Raw genomic sequence first — 21,035 nt, 5'->3', positions numbered from 1 at the left:
CCTCCTGAATGCCTTTCACCCTGCCAAGGCTTAGTGGGAAGAACACTGGTCCTAGGATCAGAAGGCCTGGCTTTTAGTGAGTCCTGGTCCCGCCAGACCACTTAAACCTCTCTGAGCATTATTTCATTTTTTGTTATTTTTGAATAATGTATTTACTTTGAAGGAACCTCAAACTTATAGAATATTTGTTACAAATACAGAACAAAGAACCTCCTCGACTCCAGACCATTTGAGAATAAGCTGCCACCTGATGCCCCATCACCCCAGAATATGTTAGTGCGCATTTCCTGCAAACAAGGACATTCTCCTACAGAACTACAAGCCAGCCACAAAATCAGGAAATTCACATTGATATGCTACTACTCTGTTATCTTCAGACCCCCATCATACTTTGCTAAGTGTCTCCATAAGGGCCTTTTAGCAAAAGGCCCAGTTTGTAATCACACTTGGTATCTCTAGCAGTCTGGCACTGTTTCTCGGTCCTTCCCTTACTTCCATGGTCTGGATGCGTTTGGTAAAAACAGGCCAGTTATTGTGAAAATGCCCTGCATGGAGGGTTTGTCTGATGTTGGCACGATGAGATTTAAGGGGTGCATCTTTGACAGGACCACTGCACAAGTAATGCAGGGTCTTTCCATTGTCAACTTTGTTTCAAGTGAGGTCATAGTGCACACTGTATTCATATATTGCAGCCTCACATGGGCAGCACTCAGCTAACTGCTTTACCTGCATGATCTCATTTAGTTCTCATATGGGGTTCGGCCCATTACATTCACTGTTCTAGAGGCGAGCAAACAGTGGCCCCAAGAGGATCAGTAAATTGATCAGTGATAATCAGAGATGAACCAGGACTTGAACTCAAGTGTTCTGGTTTTAAGTTTCCAGGAATATATTGACTAATGTCAGAGAGGTCCAGAGCCAGGCACTAAAGTGGTTAAGACAGATTTTATTCAGAAGCTATTACAGTAGGGGAAAAGAGACTTTGTTATAGAACAGAGCTTAGCCCCAAATTCAACAAGGACAAGGGGGAATGTGTAGCCAAGGAGCAGAGGGAGGGGGTCAGTGGGTGTGAAGTTACTGAGAGAAGATGCCAAGGGTAGGGAGATTCTTGCTAAACTGACTTAACAGGATTCTTGCTACGGGCTCATGCCAGCTCATCAAGGGCAGGACGAGGGTTGAGGCCTCATCAAGAGAAGGGCTGAGAGGAGCCTGACTGAAGTCTGGTAAGGAGAATCTTTGTCACTATTCACGGGCCTTATCAAGTAACTTGCATTGTGTTGTATATTTATATTTTCAAGTTACGTACATACTCATTTTCTTACTTGCTCAAGTCAGGTAATGATCAACATGCCCTTTTGACAGATGGAGACTCTGAGGCTCAGAGAAGCTGTAAGTGACTTGTCCGGGCCACATACTGCATCAGCGGCAGGGCTTGAACTGGGCCCAGACCTCAATCCCAGCGCAGGGACCATCCCTCAACTGGGCTTGGCAATGAAGCTGGGCAAGAATAAACTAGGCAGAGTTTAGCCGGATGCGATTGAGATTCTGAGCACAGCAGAGCACAACAGATCAGATCAGCCAAAGGCAAGGATGAGCTGAGAATGAAAATGTGGGCTCCAAACCTGGGGCAGCCACGCTCAGCCCAGCATGGTTGTGGATGGGCTGAATAGCTGGGCGGGAGAGGGGATCCCTTCCTCCTCCCCAAGTGCCTCTAGCCAGCCTTGCAAGGCTGCAGGAGGACGGGGCTCACACCAGGATTCCTCTTCGTGCTTATGGGGGCCAGTACTACATTAGACCTCCCCTTTGTGAATGGGGATTACAGCCACCCTGCAGAGAAATTCTGTAGCCTCGGGAACTTGTCAAGCTTCCTGCAGACTTCCACATTTGCATTGGCATCCTCCCCCCTTGCTGCACCCCCTTCTCTAGGTCCCAGTGCACTGCCCTGTCCTGTCCTTGCTCCATCTCGGGATCCCAGATGCTTTGTCACAGGTTGGGGAGCTCCCAGGAAGGATGCGCTAGAAGCTGCGGTTCTCAAAATGTGGTTCCAGGCGAGCAGCAACAGCACCAACAGGGAGGTTGTTGGAAATGCAGGGTCTTGGGCCCCACCCTAGTCCCAGTGAATCAGAGCTTCTGCCGCGGGACCTAGGAGTCTGTGTTTTAATAGGCATTGCAGGTTATTCTAATGCTGGCTCAAGTTCGAGCCCCAGCACATTAGACAGAAGGGGCCAGAGGCCCCCTGCCTCAAACAGGAGCCCAGAGATGTGCTTCCATTCTCTCAGTCGCCCCATCGGAAGAGCTGCCTCGGCTTTGCCATTTCCAGGGATCCATACCATTCTGTCCTTCTCCAAGGGCACTCGATCAAGGCAGGGCCTCGTGGCCATGTTGGGGGCCATGGGGATGGGGGCTGCACTTCGGGCCAGGAACCTTTCCGCACACTTAGACTGGCCGGCAGGAATTCCTCCACTTAGGAAAGAGGTTAACCTGGGGAAACTGCTGAGAAAGGATGAAGTAGAGGTTTTCTGTCTGTGCAGGGAAAACATTGTTCCCTCTTTGGAAAAACAAAAAACAAAAGAAAACAAAAAACCGATACCATTTTGCATTGCTGGGTCAGACAGGGAGTTCCACAGTCTCAGGGAGATGGAGGTCCTGGTGCCAATGGACAGCTCACCCTGAATTCAAGTCCATTTCTGGGATGCTGATGTGCACTGTGCTACTTTCCCCAGAGTCGCTGACCCTTCAGGGGTCCACAAACACCGCCCTCAGGTTCCTACGAGTTATCACTCAAGTCTTCACCAGTCTGAAGTGAAGTGAGAGAAATAAAGACCCTTTTATAATGCTCAGTATATCCAATTAAAGGAGTACTTTTTATTTTGAGATTTTGGCCTTCCTACTTTGGGGGAGTTAAAGTGTCCTCTCTTTTAGGAAGCAGTAGTGATACCGGGTGGTTTACAGGAGACAGAGCCAATAACAGGTGGTTTTTAATGTCGTAACTATGGCAAACCTGGCACCCCTGCGTCAGGACTCCCATTTTTATTTTTATGCTCATCTGGCTCTTTCCAGGCCTTCCGTTTCACCCTCAACCAGAGAGGTTAAGTGGGATGCTCAGGTCACACAGCCATGTCTAGAAGGCAGGTGTCTCCCCCCTGTCCCTCCTCCAGAGAGCAGGCTCTCACCCACCTGTGTGCTCTCCGAGGGGTTTACCTTTTCTGTCACCTTCTCATCTGCCCCCCCTTTCCTTCCGCCCCCTTCGTGATTGTGGGGGTGAATTGAGATAATGGGTGGGAAAATGCTTTTCGAAGTCCTCTGTGAAGGTACAGGGTGGGTTATGGGGCCGCCCTTTCTGCTCCCTCGCAGGCACAAGCCTGCGGGAAGTGTCTGCCACACGAAGCAGGTAGTCACAGTTCCCGCGTGAGCAGACCAGTTGGTGGGGGCTGGCCGGCTTAGGGGAGGGTGATGCCAGGGAGACTGTTGCCATGGTGACTTGCTGGTAGCCCTCCCCAGCATCCCTAATCCCAACCCCTGCAGCCAGCTTTGTGAAGCTGCTTTCCAGCACATGGAAAAGCGGTTTCTCCACCTCTGTGAAGCCAGGGTTGTGTCTGACAGCTGGAACCCAGGCGCTCAGAAGGTCCTGCGTCCAGCCGGGCTGGGGGAGTGGGGCAAGCCTCGCTGGCTCTGTGAGGATGTGCTGTGACACAGAGCCAGCTGTATGAAGTGACATGTGGCGAGTGCTCCTTCCTTTGTTTCTCTCTGATTTATCCCAGTTTTGTTCATAAAGGTGATCTGATTTTGTGGTCATTTTAAACAACGAGCAGCTCAGTCTTATTCGCCCCATGATTACAGCTCAGCCTTTGACTGTAATTGATGTTAGCCAGGCTGGCTAATGTTATATCTTACAAAGATTGGCTCATTAATTGACTGTAGAGATGTCCCCACACACTGGAGGTATTAACAATCATCAGCCTAAAGTTGTGCTGATTCAGCAACGGCAGGGCTGCAGTTTCTGTTCATTTCTTTAGGCTGAAATCCCAGCAGTGGGATTCCTAGGCTATAGGGCATGAATATCTATATAGGTCTTGACATGTTTTGCTAAGTATTTCCCCCCAAATATTGTATCAGACTTCATGCCATTAGCCATTTATGAATGTTCTCACTTCTCCACAGTCCTACCAGTATTTGATTTATTAATTCCATTCTTTGGTGCTAATTTATAGGTGTAAAGTGATACACTGTTGCCTTACTTTACATTTGAGGGGGCTTGAGTGGCTTTATGTGCATATCTTTGATTAGTAATTTATTCTGTATGTTTATTATTTGTATTTCCTCCAGTGTAGTGTCTATTTATGTCCTTTGCTCTGTGTGGTTGAGTTTTTTAAGCAGCTTTATTGTCACCCAGGAGCCTCACGGATGGAACAGACACAGTTCCCCAGTGTCTAGAGCACAGGTAGCCCGGCAGATGCACCATGCTGCTCAACCCCCTGGGCTCTGCTGTGGAAGGCAGGGGCCTTCAGGGGAGGACAGGGAGGTCGTTTTAAGAGTGTCATCGAGCTTAGCTGCATACATTCATTAAGTCCATTTTTGAAGGTCCTTTATTCCTTCACCTGAAAGAAGGAAGGGGCGACTAGGTTAACTCTGAGTCTGTTCCAGTCCCCCAGTCCTTAACTCTGATGACCCAGTGGGCAGGTGCAGAGGTGAACACAGCATGATGCTGCCCTCAGGGTGCTGGTGGTCATGGGAGGATGCATGAACATATCACTGCCCACAAGCTGCCTGTGTTGGCACCATGTGAGTGGTGCTGCTTGCGCGGGTACTGGGGACCCAGAGGGTAGAGAGGGCCATGTGAGCTGCAGCCGTCCAGCCATGGAGGATAGCCCCGAAGAATAGATAAGATTTGGCCAGCTGGAGAGACAAAAAGGACTTGCTAGGTTGGGGGAAAGCTTCTCCAAGCACTGGTGTTTGTGGGATGGTAAGGAATGAAGTCAGGCCAGAGCACAGGGTTCCCGTGGGAGCTGGGCAGTTCTAGGCCAGGAAGGAGCAGTGGGTCAGGCCACATGGAGGCACAGAAGGCTTCGTGGTGGTGGGAGCATGAGGTGGCCACGATGTTGTAGGAGGATTGGGAGGGCACCGCCACGGTGGATACATACAAGGTGTTCAGCTCCCCAGGGAGACCAGCAAAGGCTCTGGGCTAATAGGTTCTACGTTAGCAGATACTGCCTGCTGGGGTACTGTCAGGCTTTGTGAGTGGTCCAGGATGTGCTCTGTGGTCTTGGTCTTGATGGAGCCTGAATCACCCTCCCTGCCCACCCGGTCCAGCCCCATATCCCTAGATATAAAAGCTAGTGATGTCCAGTGAAAGGAACCTGCGTCTTGCAGTACGTGCTCGTTCTGGGTTGGTGGTTATGCATTAACGGGTCCTTATCTGTTGGGTATGTCCAAGGGAAAAGGAAGGCTGAGTGATGTCTTTGTGTGTGCTGGTAACTTGGGGTACCCACGTATGAAGTGGCTCAGTAGGGCTCACCCTGAAATAAAACTCTAATGGTGCCATTTTCTTAGCATTTTCACGTGATCCGCATGATCCTTGACTTTATGTACTGCCTGATGTTTCTGCTGGAGGGTTTCATGTGGGCAGGCCTCGTCTCCTCAGTGAGAGAATGAGGGCAGGTCCATCATAGTCTTTTCCCCAGAATCCCCACAGGGCCTGCCTGTAGGGTAGAGACTTGGCAAGTGTGCAAGATACACCTATTGCTTGATTACGGGCTACCTCTCAAGGCCTCTCATCCTTCAACTTCACACTTCTGAGGGACCGGAAGCATGATGTGAGTTTGGACCGTGAGACGGGCACCAGGGCCCCGTCTAGCTCTGCCTTCCTCGAGCTGCGTAACCTGGAGCTGGTCCTGAGCTTCAGTTTCCTCAACTGGAAACTGAGAGTCACAGTCAAAAATGCGAGGAAGGCTGTCTCAGATTCCTTTCCATGTTCATGTTCTTTCATATGCTTGTGTGACTTTCCGGGGATGGGAATCCCAGCCCCGTGACCAGACACACCCAGAATGTGCCAAAGGACAGAGAAAATGACCTTTGTTCCCTCTGTACCTCCCCTCTGTCCCTCCAGCTTTGCCCCCTCCCCCTCACTAAACCTAAGATGGCATTGGTCCAAGGCATTCTGTCCAGACAACCTGCTCCCACTTGGTGCAGGAATAGACCTTGATGATGACTTGGAAGACACAGAATGGACATATCCCCTAAATGCCTTCTCCTGTCCACCACATCCTGCTTAAGGGAGTGCTTGAGGAGGCCTGCGGAGCTCAAGCTGAAGCCACCTGACATCATTTTCCAAGGAGAAGTGGCAGTGAGAGCTTGGGGTCCATTTATGAGCCTGGTGTCCAGGACATGAAGATGCTCTGTGATGCAAGGAGTGAATCTAAGGAGAGGACACCAGGCAGAACTCCTGGGTGGGAATTTAGGGTGGAAAAGGAAGGCATCCTTCAGATGAACTCTTACTTTGCAAGACACTGTCCTATGAGAAAACAGCTCTCTGAGGCCTTTGACTCAGTGAGGTCTTTCCCATGTAGTCTGGCCGCTCTGGGCCATTATTATACTCTATGGCAGTAATCATCACCATGATAACAACAACACTACATTGGTTCAGTCTCTTGGAAATAAATGACAGCTGATCTAGTGTGAGCTCCAACTCCAGTCTCTCTACCGCATCATCACTTAATAATGATTATGGAGCCCCCCTGGGCAAACAGCGCCCTGCCCAGCACTTGAGATATTAAATCCAGCTAGAAGCAGGGTATAATAGTGCTGACCCCACAGGGATGTTCCAAGAATTAATTCCTGCAGGCTCTCCAGTCCACTCTTCTCCGACACATTCAATCTTAGGAACCCAAGAGTTGGTGACGTTTATACCATGAATTAAGACATTCTGCTGTTGCCCCTGGAACTCTTTGTTACAATCCTGAGTCGATCAATGGCAGAGAGGAATACTATTTATTAGTTAAGTGGATGCTATTGGATTTTTAATTTAAGTGGCTTTTAATTCAGTGTTTTACTTGCTGTCCTTCATTTTGCCCTTACTCATACGAATTTGCCCATTAAAGCCTGGTGTGAGGCCACACTGCTGCTTTTATCATGATTTTGTTTTTCTGGAGAATGGTTTTCCGCTGGGAAGAAGGCAGGATTTTCAGAGTGGGCAGAGAGGTCAGACCTCCAGGCCTAGAACAGACTTCTCTGCTATTTGCTGGGAGCAAGTGGGCAATCAGGGAGGGGGTGAGCGAGTCAAAACTGCCTTCCAGATAAGGGCCTACAGTTAACTTGGCCTTCACTGGTGTTTCTTGCTTTGGTTTTACCAGCTTGAAAACTTTACTGCCGTTCTTCCACTCAGAGATGAGTCACAGAGATCGTAAGTGGGAAGCATGGAGCATCTCTCAGACCAGGAGGAGGCTCAGACAGGCTCAGGGTCTGGCTTGACCGTCTTCTGCTGGATACGCAGTGGTAGCTCATGATGGCCACTCCTTGTTGCAGTGCACGTTGTTTTTAACAGTTTTATTGAGATATAATTGAAACAAAATAAATTGCACATGTCTAAGTGTACAATTTGATAAGTCTTGACATATACACCTGTGACATCAGCATCCTAGCAAAGTTTCCTCATGCCCCTTTGTAATCAGACCCTCCACTCCTTCCCAACCCCAGGGAGCAGGGGCTGCTCTGTGATAGATTTGCTTTCTGTCACTACACGTTATTTGTATTTTCTAGAATTTTTATATAAATAGAATCATAGCGTATATACTCTTTTTTTCTGGTTTATTTCGCTCAATGCAATTATTTTGAGATTAATCCGTGTTGTGGCATGTACCAATAGCTTATTCTTTTTTATTGCTGAATAGTATTGCATTGTATGGACATATTACACTTGTTTATTTATCTGATGCACATTTGGGTGGTTTCCAGTTCTTGGCTATTATAAATAAAGTTGTTATGAACATTCACATATGAATCTTTGTATAAGCAGATGCTTTCATTTCTCTTGGAGAGAGAGAATAGAATGACTGGATTACAGAGGTAGGTATATCTGGTATATCTTTAACTTTTAAAGAAACTGTCCAAGTGGTTTTCCAAAGTGGTTGTACCATTTTCCACTACTTTCAGGAATGTCTGAGAGTTCTAGTCATCCCACATCCTCCAAAACACTTGGCATGCTCAGTTTTTTAAATTTTAGTCATTCTAATTGTTGTATTGTGGCATCTCATTGTGGTTTTAATTTGTATTTCCCTTTTAAGTGGTGATGTTGATCATCTTTTCATCTGCTTATATGACATTCGTACATCTTCTTTGATGCAATGTCTGTTCAAATTTTTTGCCTATGGAGGAGCTAGTTTATTTCCTTATTACTGAGTTTTGGGAGTTTTTTATTCCAGATACAATATCTTTATCAGATACACAATTTGAAAATATTTCTCCCAGTCTACAGCTTGTCTCTTCATTCTCTTAACAAGGCCTTACAAAGATCAGGCATTTCAAATTTTGGTAAAGTCCAAGTTTTCAATATTTTCTTTTCTGGATAATGCCTTTGGTGTCATATCTAAGACATCTTTGCCTGACTCAAGGTTACAAAGATTTTCTCCTATGTTTTTGTCTAGAAATTTTACAGTCTTACATTTAGGACAGTGAAACATTTTGAGGTTTTTTTTTTGTTTGTTTTTGTTTTTTGTCGGTATGCGGGCCTCTCACTGCTGTGGCCTCTCCCGTTGTGGAGCACAGGCTCCGGATGCGCAGGCTCAGCGGCCATGGCTCACAGGCCTAGCCACTCCACGGCATGTGGGATCCTCCCGGACCGGGGCACGAACCCGTGTCCCCTGCATCGGCAGGTGGACTCCCAACCACTGCACCACCAGGGAAGCCCTTGAGTTAATTTTTGAATTAAATTTTGTGTATGGTGTAAGGTGTATATCAAAGTTCATATATTTTGCATATAAATATCTAATTGTTCCAGCATAATTTGTTGACAAGACTATCCTTTCCCTACTTAATTACCTTTGCACTTTTATCAAAACTCAGTCATTCACATATGCATAGGCTATTTTTAGACTCTCTATTTTATTCCATTGATCAACTTATCTGTCTTTCTACCAATACCAAACTGTCTTGATTACTGTATCTTTCTAAGTCTTGAAATCAGGTAGTGTCAGTTCTCCAACTTTGTTCCTTTTCAAAATTATTTTGGCTATTCTAGGTCTTTGGCATTTTCATATAAACTTTAGAATTAGTGTGTTAATCACCTGCTGTCATTTTGATTGGGATTGCATTGAATCTATACATCCATTTGGTGAGAACTGACATATTAATAGTCTTCCAACCCATGAACATGGTATATTTCTCCTTTTATGTAGAGGTTTAATTTCTGTAAGCAGTGTTTTGTAGTTCTTCGTATGTGGATTTTACACATCTATTGTCATATGTATCCTGAAGCATGTCATATGTTTTGATGTTATTATAAGTAGTGTTAGTTTTTAATTTCTCTTCCAATTATTTGAAACACAAATTTATAGAGGGAGAATATAGAAATACAATTATATTAGTATATAGAAATACCATAGATATTTATATGTCAACCTTGCATTTTATAAACTTGTTTGACTTTCTAACTAGTTCTAGTAGCTTTTTGGTAGATTCCATTGGATTTTCTACATAGACAGTCATGTTGTCTGTGAATAAAGACAGTTTTTCTTCTTCCATTCCAATCTGGATGTTTTACATTTCTTTTTCTTATTGAACTTGCTAGAAGAAGAGTGTTGAATAGGAATGGTGAAAGTAGACACCCTTGACTGGTTTCTGATCCTAGGGGGAAAGCATACGGTTGCTCACCACTAAGTATAATGTTAGCTGTAGGTTTGTTTGTTTATTTTGTAGATGTCCTTTAGTAGGTTGAGGAAATTCCCTTCTAGTCCAAGTTTGCTGATAGTTTCTATCATTTTTTAATCAGAAACAAGTGGTGGGGTTTTGTCCAGTGCTTTTTCTGTTTCTATTCAGATGATCGTATGGTTTTTCTTTTCTAGTTTGTTAATATGATGACTTACATTGATTTTTGAATGTTAAACCAACCTTGTAATCATGAGATAAATACCACTTGGTCATGAAGTATTATCTTTTTAATATATTGTTGAATTCTATTTGCTGAAATTTTGTTAACAGTCTCTGTTCTTTGTTGATGTGGGGTATTGGTCTGTACTTTCAGTGTCTTTGTCTGGTTTTGGTATCAGGATCATGCTGCCTCCTACATGAGTTGGGAAATGTTCCCTTCTCTTCAGTTTTCTGGAAGAGTTTGTGTAGAATTAGTTAATTTCTTTTTTAAAATGTTTTGTAAAATTAACTTCTTTTTTAAATGTTTTGTAAAATTCACCAGTGAAGCCATCTGGGACTAGAACTTTCTTTATGGAAAGGTTTTTAACTTTAAATTTATTTACCTTAATAGATATATTGGCTATCAAGGTTATCGCTTTCTTCTTTAGATTTTGCATCAAGTACTTTTTTTTTAATTGAAATATAGTTGATTTACAATGTTGTGTTAGTTTCAGGTGTATAGCTGCTTCAAGTTTTTTGAAGCTCTGTTATTAAGTGTACAATCATCCAGGATTGTTTTGTCTCCTCCTGATAAATTGACTTCTTGCTACTCTAGCTTTCTTCTGATTAGTATTAGCACGGTATATCTTTTTTGACCTTTTTATTTTCATCTATTTATTTATTTATATTTAAAGTGGGTTTGTATAGGCAGCATATAGTTGAATCTTTTTTAGCCACTCTAGTAATCTCTGCCTTTTAATTATAGTGTTTAGACCAGTTATGTTTAATGTGATTACTGATGATTAGGTTTAAATCTGTCATTATATTTGTTTTCTACTCATCCCATCTCTTCTTTATTTCATTTCTCATGCTTTCCTTTGGATTACTTTTTATGATTTTCTTTTATCTCCTTTGGTAACTTATTATATGTAACTCTTTGTTACTTTAATGGTTGCTATCAAGTTGATAAAATAAATCTTTAACATCATAGTCTACCTTCAAATGTTATTTTATCCCTTCACATATAGTACACAAACCTTACAACAAGACATTTCCACTTCTCTCCTCCTAGCCTTTATGCTAATGTTGTCATACATTTTACTTTTATATATGTTTTATAACATACTACATTGCTATGTTTTATATAAATACTCAATTATCTTTTAAAATACAGCTATAAATTCAGTGACCTTTTCCAATACTATCATTTCTTTGTGTGAGTTCATATTTCCATCTGGTATCATTTTTGTTCTGCTTGAAGAATGTCCCTAAACATTTCTTAAAGTGTAGGTCTGCTGATTATGACTTTTTTCAGCTTTTGTATGTCTGAATTAGTCTTTATTTCACCTGTGCTTTTGAAAAATATTTTCACTGTGTAGAAAATTCTAGGTTGACACTTTTTCTTTCAGTATTTAAACACATTGCCCCACTGTCTTTTTGCCTGCATTATTTCTTTTGAGAAATTTGCTATAAACCTTATATGTGTTGCTCTGAATATAATGTGTCTTTCCTCTCTGGCTGCTTTTAAGATTTCCTCTTCTTATTGGTTCTGAACAATCTGAATATGACATGTCTCAGCATACTTCATATTTCTTGTCTTTCAGGTTTGTTGAGCTTCTTGGACCTGTGAATTTGTAGTTTTGTTTTGTTTTGTTTTTTTAAACCCAAGTTTAGTGATTTTCTGGCTATTTTTTTTTCAAATACTTCACCTTCCCTTTGGAGACTCCAGTTATACATATATTAGGCTATCTGAAGTTATCCCCATAGAGCACTGATGCTCTTTTCATTTTTTTTTTCTTTTTTCCTCTATGTGTTTCTTTTTAGATAGCTTCTATTGCTATCTATTCACGTTCCCTTGGGTTTTTTTGTTTGTTTGTTTTTTGTTTAGCAAGGTCTAATCTGCTATCCTAACTAGTATATTTTTCATCTTAGATACTGTAGTTTTCATCTCCAGAAGTTTGATTTTAGTCTTTTTTTATATCTTAACTTTTTGAACATGTGGAATACAGTTATAATAACTGTTTTGCTATTTCCTTTGCTATTTCCACTGTCCTTTGCTATTTCTAACTTCTGTATTAGTTTTGGTCAGTTTTGATTTATTTATTTATTTTTCCTCCACATTATGGGTCATATTTTCTTGCTTCTTTTCATACCTGGTAATTTTTGATTAGATATTATGACTCATTATGATTATGAGTTTTATCTTGTACACTGGATATTTTTGTACTCCTTCAATATTCTTGAGCTTTGTCCTGGGAATTAATTAAGTTATTGGGAATAATTTGATCCTATTGGACCTTACTTTTAAGATTTGTTAGGTGGGACCCGATCTGTATATAGTCTAGGGCTAATTATCTCCCCTTATAATGTTAAAACCTTTCTGAGTACTCTAACCAGTGCCCTGTAAATCATGAGGTTTTCCAATCTGGCCAATGGGAATAACACTATTCTTGCTCCAGTGAGTGTCAGATACTGTTACCTCTAATCCTTCTGGGTGGTTCTTCCCCTGGCTTTGGATATTTTCCTCACGTGTGTGCACTGATCAGCACTCTGATGACTACTTGAGGGGAACTCCCTGTAGATCTCTGGGGTTTTTTTTTCTCTCTGTGCAACTCTCTTCCTCTGGTACTCAAGCCTATGAGCTTTAACTGCCTTGGTCTCCCTGGACTCTCAGCTCAGGGAGAACACCAAGCTCTGCCTCAGTTCCATCCTCCTGCTCTGTGGCCTGGATACTCTCTCAAGGTTGTAACTGGGGCAGTTGTATGATTCACATAATTTTCTTCTAATCTCTCAGGTAACATTGCCCTTCGTTGCTTGGTGCCCCGTGTCTTAAAACTATTGTTTCATGTATTTTGTCCAGTATTTTGGTTGTTTCAGGCAGGAGGGCAAATCTGGTCCCTGCTTCTCCATCTTGGCTGGAAGAAGGCTTCTTGGGCTTTGATTACTTTTGAAAACATTTTTACATTTAGCTTATTTTGTCCTGACTCTACCCTTGTCATGTGAGGGATTTTTTAATTCTCACTTTATGAAAGAGGAAACTGAAGACTGGAGAGAAGAACTGACTTTCCCAACATTACATAGAGAGCCAGTGGCAAGAGAGGGAAATAAAATGTTTTGAGGTCCAAATGTACCTGACATTGTATTACACTTTCATACAAGTTGTCCCAATGCATGACACCTCTACCGTGCATTGTTAGCACATAGTCTGATGAGGAAATGGAAGCTCAGGAAGGTGAAGAGACTTTCCCCAAGCCACACAGCTTAAAATAAGTTTTGCATCTATTATTGAATCCAGAGTTGGTAGTGCTTTATAATACAGTGGCCCCATTCTTCTATATAATAAGTGCTTGTTTCATTTGTTTTTAAATGTTTATTTGTTCTTTCATTAGTTTATTACCTTAACAAACATTTATTGGCTATCTTATGTATCAGTCACAAGGTTAAATTCTGGATAAAAGGCACTGTTATTTTGCTTGGAAGATATTAACTCTTAATTCTTATTGTTTAATTCTTATTGTTCCCAACTTACATAGGAGGAAAGTGAGGCACAGAGTTTAAGTAACTTGATCAACTTCTCACAACTGGGATGTGGTAAAAAAAAAAAAAAAAAAAAAGTCAGGAAGGTATCACAGAGAAGGTTGGGGAATCTGTTCTCCAGTTGGGTAATGGAGAGGAAAGCATTCCAGGCAGACCGGACCTCCACCCTGTTCTGTGCCATCAAGCCACGCTTGTTGTCAGAGGTGTAGAGGGTCTGAGCTCATGGGTTTACTTGCCCCCCATGCGTGATGGAAATCCACTTGGGCTTGTGCCTTCTGTTTAGAGGGTGGCTGACTCAAGACCCAGCTGTGTTTTCAGACCACGTGCTCTGGTTTGAGTGGAGTGGAGACCTCCCTCCACTTAGAAGCTCTCAGATGTATAAGCAAAGCTTCCGGACAAGGCAAAAACACCTTAGCCCATCCGGCCATCAACAGGCAGCATGAGTGGTTATGAGGGCCATTTTCGATCTAGGCTGAGTGTTCTGTTTTGTTTATTTGTTTGACATATTTCTGCATCTTTGCCGTTAAGTGCCATGACAGAGGGAGTGTTGAAAGTTGTGGTAAGAGAGATCCTACTATTGTAGTGTAAATACAAGTAAAGATAATAAAGTTTTACATGAACATAGACAAATTGCTAGTTTGTGCAGGGTTGTTCCAGGCAGAGAAAGAGGCTTTCAGAATCTAACTTGTTAGAAATTACAGGAACTTCTGGGTGGAAATTTAAAGAGACCATTTAAAAAATAGTATTTCTTATAACTCACTATAAAATTCCACTAACCTCAATCCAACTACTATATTATTTTTACATAGTATCTTCTGAATGTACATACATGCTGGGCGTTTTGTCCATGGTACATACCTACTATTTTGTATTCTGCTTGTTTTCAGTGACCAGTGGATCATAAACATTTTTCATGTTTCTGCAGAATTATCATTTTAATGGTCACATAATATTCCATTGTGCTGAGATACTGTAATTTATTAAACCATTTTCTTTAATGTTGGCCATTTATGTTGTCAGTTTGTGGCTTTTATAGATAACACTGCAGTGAGCATCTTCTTGCTAATAGCTTTTGCAGCTGTTGAATTTCCATAGGAATAATTCCTAATAGAGGAATTCCTGGTAGAGGACACAGACATCTTTATGGCTCTTTCTCTATATTGCTGAATTGCTTTCCAAAAATATTGTTTAACACAGTCTCATCACTCTGGACTGCATCTACGAGTTTCATCGCAACTTCAATAGCAGTTAGCAAAAGCATTATTTTTGTGTGTGGCTAATTTGACGGATAAACTGGTATCCCAATTTGCTTTAATGTACATTCTTTGTTTACTAATGAAGATTACTATTTCTCCATGTGTTTGTTTATTGAACTATCTGTGAATTATGTGTTCATTTATCTATTATGGTTTTGGTGTTTTTCTTATAATGGGCTTTTTATAGATTAGAAGTATTAATTATTTTTGCCTTGTCAATTCAAATATTTACCCCAGTTTGTTGTCTTCTTTTTAACTTTAGTTTTCATTTTAGAGAAGCTTTAATATTATTAGGTATGGGAATTGTCAATCTTTTCATCTGTGAGTACTTTTTATTTTTCCCAAGAAGAGATAGTAATTCCTCTTTGGATATTTTGAGTATTATATATGCCTTTCATTTAATCATTTATTCAGTACAGAATTATCTAGTGCCTTTCACGGGCCAGATATTTTTCTAGGCTCCAAGGTTACAATGAATTATAATACAATTCATTATATTCTAGTGAAAAGAGAAACAATAAGCAAATCTATAACTAATAGGTCAGGTAGCAATAAATCTTATAACGAAAGTGAAGAATGACAAGGGAAAGATTTAGTGCTCAGGAAAGGCCACTCACAGTGATATTTGAGATGGAAAGGACCACTATCAATAGGTATCATTTGAGCAGAGACCTGAATAAGTGACAGTGGGAACAGCAAGTGCAAAGGCCCTGAGATGAGGGACATACATAGCATATTGAGGAAACAGGGAAACCCTGTGTTTGGAGTGGAGCAAACACGGGAGAAAATGAGGGAAAATGAGGTTGTCACCAGATGATATGGGACTCCTGTAGGGGCACTGGATTCAATCTGAGTGAGATAGGAAGCCACTCAAGTTGAGAGAGCATGATAGAGACATAATCTGACTTACAGCTTAATAGGATCACTAGGTATTTTTATATTTGAATCAATTTGGCTGATTTAATTTTCTACGTATATAATCACATCATATACAAGCAATATTTTTCTCTCTTCCTTTTCAGTAGTTATTTCCCTTACTCTGTCTTTATCGCTTATATTTTTGACAAGAACTTTCAAGACAATGTTAAAGAATTATATTTTTATTAATGATTTCGGTAACAGTAATATAGCAAGCATCTTTATATGTTCTGGAATTTGGAGGAATTAATTATAATTTAGTTTACATATAGATGCTCTGTGTTATTAAAAGAAATTCTTTTTATTCTTGTCCTGAAAGTTTTATGAGAAACAATGGTTGAATTCTATAAAATATCTTTAACTACGCATGAAAATTATAGGATGCATTTCCTATTTAGCATCTTGATAGGATGTAACATATTGATAGAGCCCTTCATATGAAGCAATTCTTGCCTGCAGCTCTAGGGTAACCCTACTCATCATGGTGTAATTTTGGTGTATTGAATGTATAGCTGTTCTTTTAAGACTGTCCTATCTGTGCTCATAGTCAATTCACCCTGTCATCCTTCATCTCAGACTCAGTCCTGGCCTTGACCATGGTTGAGGGTGGTCCTGAGGCAGAGATGGCAAGGCAGAGTCTGGGGAAGTAGAGGCACCTTATGATGGTGCTTTCGACGCACACTCTCAAGTGAGACATTGTGTCCCATCCTTCCTTTTTATTTTTTTATTATTATTATTTTCTTTTACACAGCAGGTTCTTATTAGTCATCAATTTTATACACATCAGTGTATACATGTCAATCCTAATCGCCCAGTTCAGCACACCACCATCCCCACCCCACCGCGGTTTTCCCCCCTTGGTGTCCATATGTTTGTCCTCTACATCTGTGTTTCAACTTCTGCCCTGCAAACCAGTTCATCCGTACCATTTTTCTAGGTTCCACATACATACGTTAATATACGATATTTGTTTTTCTCTTTCTGACTTACTTCACTCTGTATGACAGTCTCTAGATCCATCCATGTCTCAACAAATGACTCAATTTCATTCCTTTTATGGCTGAGTAATATTCCATTGTAGATATGTACCACATCTTCTTTATCCATTCGTCTGTCAGTGGGCATTTAGGTTGCTTCCATGACCTGGCCATGGTAAATAGTGCTGCAATGAACATTGGGGTGCATGTGTCTTTTAGTATTGTGGTTTTCTCTGGGTATATGCCCAGTAGTAGGATTGCTGGATCATATGGTAATTCTATTTTTAGTTTTTTAAGGAAACTCCATACTGTTCTCTATAGTGGCTCTATCAATTTACATTCCCATCAACAGTGCAAGAGGGTTCCCTTTTCTCCACACCCTCTCCAGCATTTGTTGTTTGTAGATTTTCTGATGATGCCCATTCTAACTGGTGTGAGGTGATACCTCATTGTAGCTTTGATTTGCATTTCCTAATGATTAGTAATGTTGAGCAGCTTTTCATGTGCTTCTTGGTCATCTGTACGTCTTCTTTGGAGAAGTGTCTATTTAGGTCTTCTGCCCATTTTTGGACTGGGTTGTTTGTTTCTTTAATATCAAGCTGCATGAGCTGTTTATATATTTTGGAAATTAATCCTTTGTCTGTTGATTCGTTTGCAAATATTTTCTCCCATTCTGAGGGTTGTCTTTTCGTCTTGTTTATGGTTTCCTTTGCTGTGCAAAAGCTTTGAGTTTCATTAGGTCCCATTTGTTTATTTTTGGTTTTATTTCCAGTACTCTAGGAGATGGATCAAAAAAGATCTTGCTATGATTTATGTCAAAGAGTATTCTTCCTGTGTTTTCCTCTAAGAGTTTTAAAGTGTCCGGTCTTACATTTAGGTCTCGAATCCATTTTGAGTTTATTTTTGTGTATGGTGCTAGAGAGTGTTCTAATTTCATTCTTTTACATGTAGCTGTGCAGTTTTCCCAGCACCACTTATTGAAGAGACTGTCTTTTCTCCATTGTATATCTGTGCCTCCTTTGTCAGAGATTAGTTGACCATAGGTGTGTGGGTTTATCTCTGGGCTTTCTATCTTGTTCCATTGATCTATGTTTCTGTTTTTGTGGCAGTACCATATTGTCTTGATTACTGTAGCTTTGTAGTATAGTCTGAAGTCAGGGAGTCTGATTCTTCCAGCTCCATTTTTTTCCCTTAAGACTGCTTTGACTATTCGGAGTCTTTTGAGTCTCCATACAAATTTTAAGATTTTTTGTTCTAGTTCCATAAAAAATGCCATTGGTAATTTGATAGGGATTGCATTGAATCTGTAGATTGCTTTGGATAGTACAGTCATTTTCACAATATTGATTCTTCCAATCCAAGAACATGGTATATCTCTCTATCTGTTGGTGTCATCTTTAATTTCTTTCATCAGTGTCTTATAGTTTTCTGCATACAAGTCTTTTGTCTCCCTAGGTAGGTTTATTCTTAGGTATTTTATTCTTTTTGTTGCAATGGTAAATGGGCATGTTTCCTTAATTTCTCTTTCAGATTTTTCATCATTAGTGCGTAGGAATGCAAGAGATTTCTGTGCATTAATTTAGTATCCTGCTACTTTACCAAATTCATTGATTAGCTCTAGTAGTTTTCTGGTGGCATCTTTAGGATTCTCTATGTATAGTATCATGTCATCTGCAAACAATGACAGCTTTACTTCTTCTTTTCTGATTTGGATTCTTTTTATTTCTTTTTCTTCTCTGATTATGTGGCTAAAACTTCCAAAACTATGTTGAATAATAGTGGTGAGAAAAGAAATGTCTTGTCTTGTTCCTGATCTTAGAGGAAATGGTTTCAGTTTTTCACCATTGAGAATGATGTTGACTGTGGGTTTGTCATATATGGCCTTTATTATGTTGATGTAAGTTCCCTCTATGCCTACTTTCTGGAGGGCTTTTATCATAAATGGGTGTTGAATTTTGTCAAAAGCTTTTTCTGCATCTATTGAGATGATCATATGGTTTTTATTCTTCAGTTTGTTAGTATGGTGTATCACATTGATGGATTTGTGTATATTGAAGAATCCTTGCATCCCTGGGATACATCCCACTTGATCATGGTGTATGATCCTTTTAATTTCTTGTTGGATTCTGTTTGCTAGTATTTTGTTGAGGATTTTTGCATCTATATTCATCATTGATATTGGTCTGTAACTTTCCTTTTTTTTTAGTATCTTTGTCTGGTTTTGGTATCAGGGTGATGGTGACCTCATAGAATGAGTTTGGGAGTGTTCCTTCCTCTGAAATTTTTTGGAAGAGTTTGAGAAGGATGGGTGTTATCCCTTCTCTAAATGTTTGATAGAATTCACCTGTGAAGCCATCTGGTCAAGGGCTTTTGTTTGTTGGAAGATTTTTAATCACAGTTTAAATTTCATTACTTGGGATTGGTCTGTTCATATTTTCTATTTCTTCCTGGTTCAGTCTTGGAATGTTATACCTTTCTAAGAATTTGTCCAGTTCTTCCAGGTTGTCTATTTTATTGGCATAAGTTGCTTGTAGTACTCTCTTAGGATGCTTTGTATTTCTGTGGTGTCTGTTGTAACTTCTCCTTTTTCGTTTCTAATTTTATTGATTTGAGTCCTCTCCCTCTTTTTCTTGATGGGTTTGGCTAATGGTTTATCAATTTTGTTTATCTTCTCAAAGAACCAGCTTTTAGTTTTATTGATCTTTGCTATTGTTTTCTTTGTTTCTATTTATTTCTGCTCTGATCTTTATGATTTCTTTCCTTCTGCTAACTTTGGGTTTTGGTTGTTCTTCTTTCTCTAGTTGCTTTAGGTGTAAAGTTAGATTTTTTATTTGAGATATTTCATGTTTCTTGAGGTAGGCTTGTATAGCTATAAACTTCCCTCTTGAACTGCTTTTGCTGTATCCCATAGGTTTTGGATCGTTGTGTTTTCATTGTCATTTGTCTCTAGGTATTTTTTGATTTCCTCTTTGATTTCTTCACTGAAATCTTGGTTATTTAGTAACATATTGTTTAGCCTCCATGTGTTTGTGTTTTTTAGTTTTTTTCCCAGTAATTCATTTCTAATCTCATAGTGTTGTGGTCAGAAAAGACGCTTGAGGGGCTTCCCTGGTTACACAGTGGTTGAGAATCTGCCTGCCAATGCAGGGGACATGGGTTCGAGCCCTGGTCTGGGAGGATCCCACATGCTGCGGAGCAACTAGGCCCGTGAGCTACAACTACTGAGCCTGCACGTCTGGAGCTTGTGCTCTGCAACAAGAGAGGCTGCAATAGTGAGAGGCCCGTGCACCGCAATGAAGAGTGGCCCCCGCTTGTCACAACTGGAGAAAGCCCTCACACAGAAACGAAGACCCAACACAGCCATAAATAAATAAATAAATAAATAAAAAAGCCACAGTATTCCAAATCATTGTATAAAAATAAAATTAAAAAAAATAGAAGGAAGGCTGTATATTTGTAGAAATGACATTTAAAAAAAAAGAAGAAGAAAAGAAAAGATGCTTGATATGGTTTCAATTTTCTTAAATTTACTGAGGCTTGATTTGTGACCCAAGATGTGATCTATCCTGGAGAATGTTCCATGCACACTTGAGAAGAAAGTGTAGTCTGCTGTTTTTGGATGCAATGTCCTATAAATATTAATTAAATCTATCTGGTCTATTGTGTCATTTAAAGCTTGTGTTTCGTTATTAATTTTCTGTCTGGATGATCTGTCCATTGGTGTAAGTGAGGTGTTAAAGTTCCCCACTATTATTGTGTTTCTGTCGATTTCCTCTTTTTAGCTGTTAGCAGTTGCCTTATGTATTGAGGTGCTCCTATGTTGGGTGCATATATATTTATAATTGTTATATCTTCTTGTTGGATTGATCCCTTGATCATTATGTAGTGTCCTTCCTTGTCTCTTGTAACATTCTTTATTTTTAAAGTCTATTTTATCCGATATGAGTATAGCTACTCCAGCTTTCTTTTGATTTCCATTTGCATGGAATATCTTTTTCCATCTCCTCACTTTCAATCTGTATGTGTCCCTAGATCTGAAGTGGGTCTCTTATAGACAGCATATATATGGGTCTTGTTTTTGTATCCATTCAGCAAGCCTGTGTCTTTTGGTTGGAGCATTTAATCCATTCATGTTTAAGGTAATTATTGATATGTATGTGCCTATGACCGTTTTCTTAATTGTTTTGAGTTTGTTTTTGTAGGTCCTTTTCTTCTCTTGTGTTTCCCACTTAGAGAAGTTCCTTTAGCATTTGTTGTAGAGCTGGTTCAGTGGTGCTGAATTCTCTTA

The 21,035-nt window shown here is 40.5% G+C and overlaps 1 protein-coding gene across 7 annotated transcripts in view; it reads left to right on the top strand.

Annotated features, from left to right (window-relative positions):
• Nucleotides 1–21,035, top strand: part of ZBTB7C (zinc finger and BTB domain containing 7C) — a gene marked incomplete at its 5' end in the record, with an annotated part of 374,377 nt that overhangs the window by 158,070 nt on the left and 195,272 nt on the right. The window contains one exon of one of the 7 annotated variants that reach the window (XM_082640977.1): nt 1,145–1,223. The exons of the other annotated variants lie outside the window; for them this stretch is intronic. Of the gene's footprint in view, nt 1–1,144; nt 1,224–21,035 lie in introns of those variants that run through there. 7 annotated transcript variants of the gene reach the window in all.

Source organism: Mesoplodon mirus (genome assembly GCF_964341445.2).
Source record: "Mesoplodon mirus genome assembly, chromosome: 13".
Lineage (NCBI taxonomy): Eukaryota > Metazoa > Chordata > Mammalia > Artiodactyla > Ziphiidae > Mesoplodon > Mesoplodon mirus.
The sequence above is the reverse complement of the archived record's forward strand: the minus strand, read 5'-3'. Positions and strand labels throughout refer to the sequence as shown.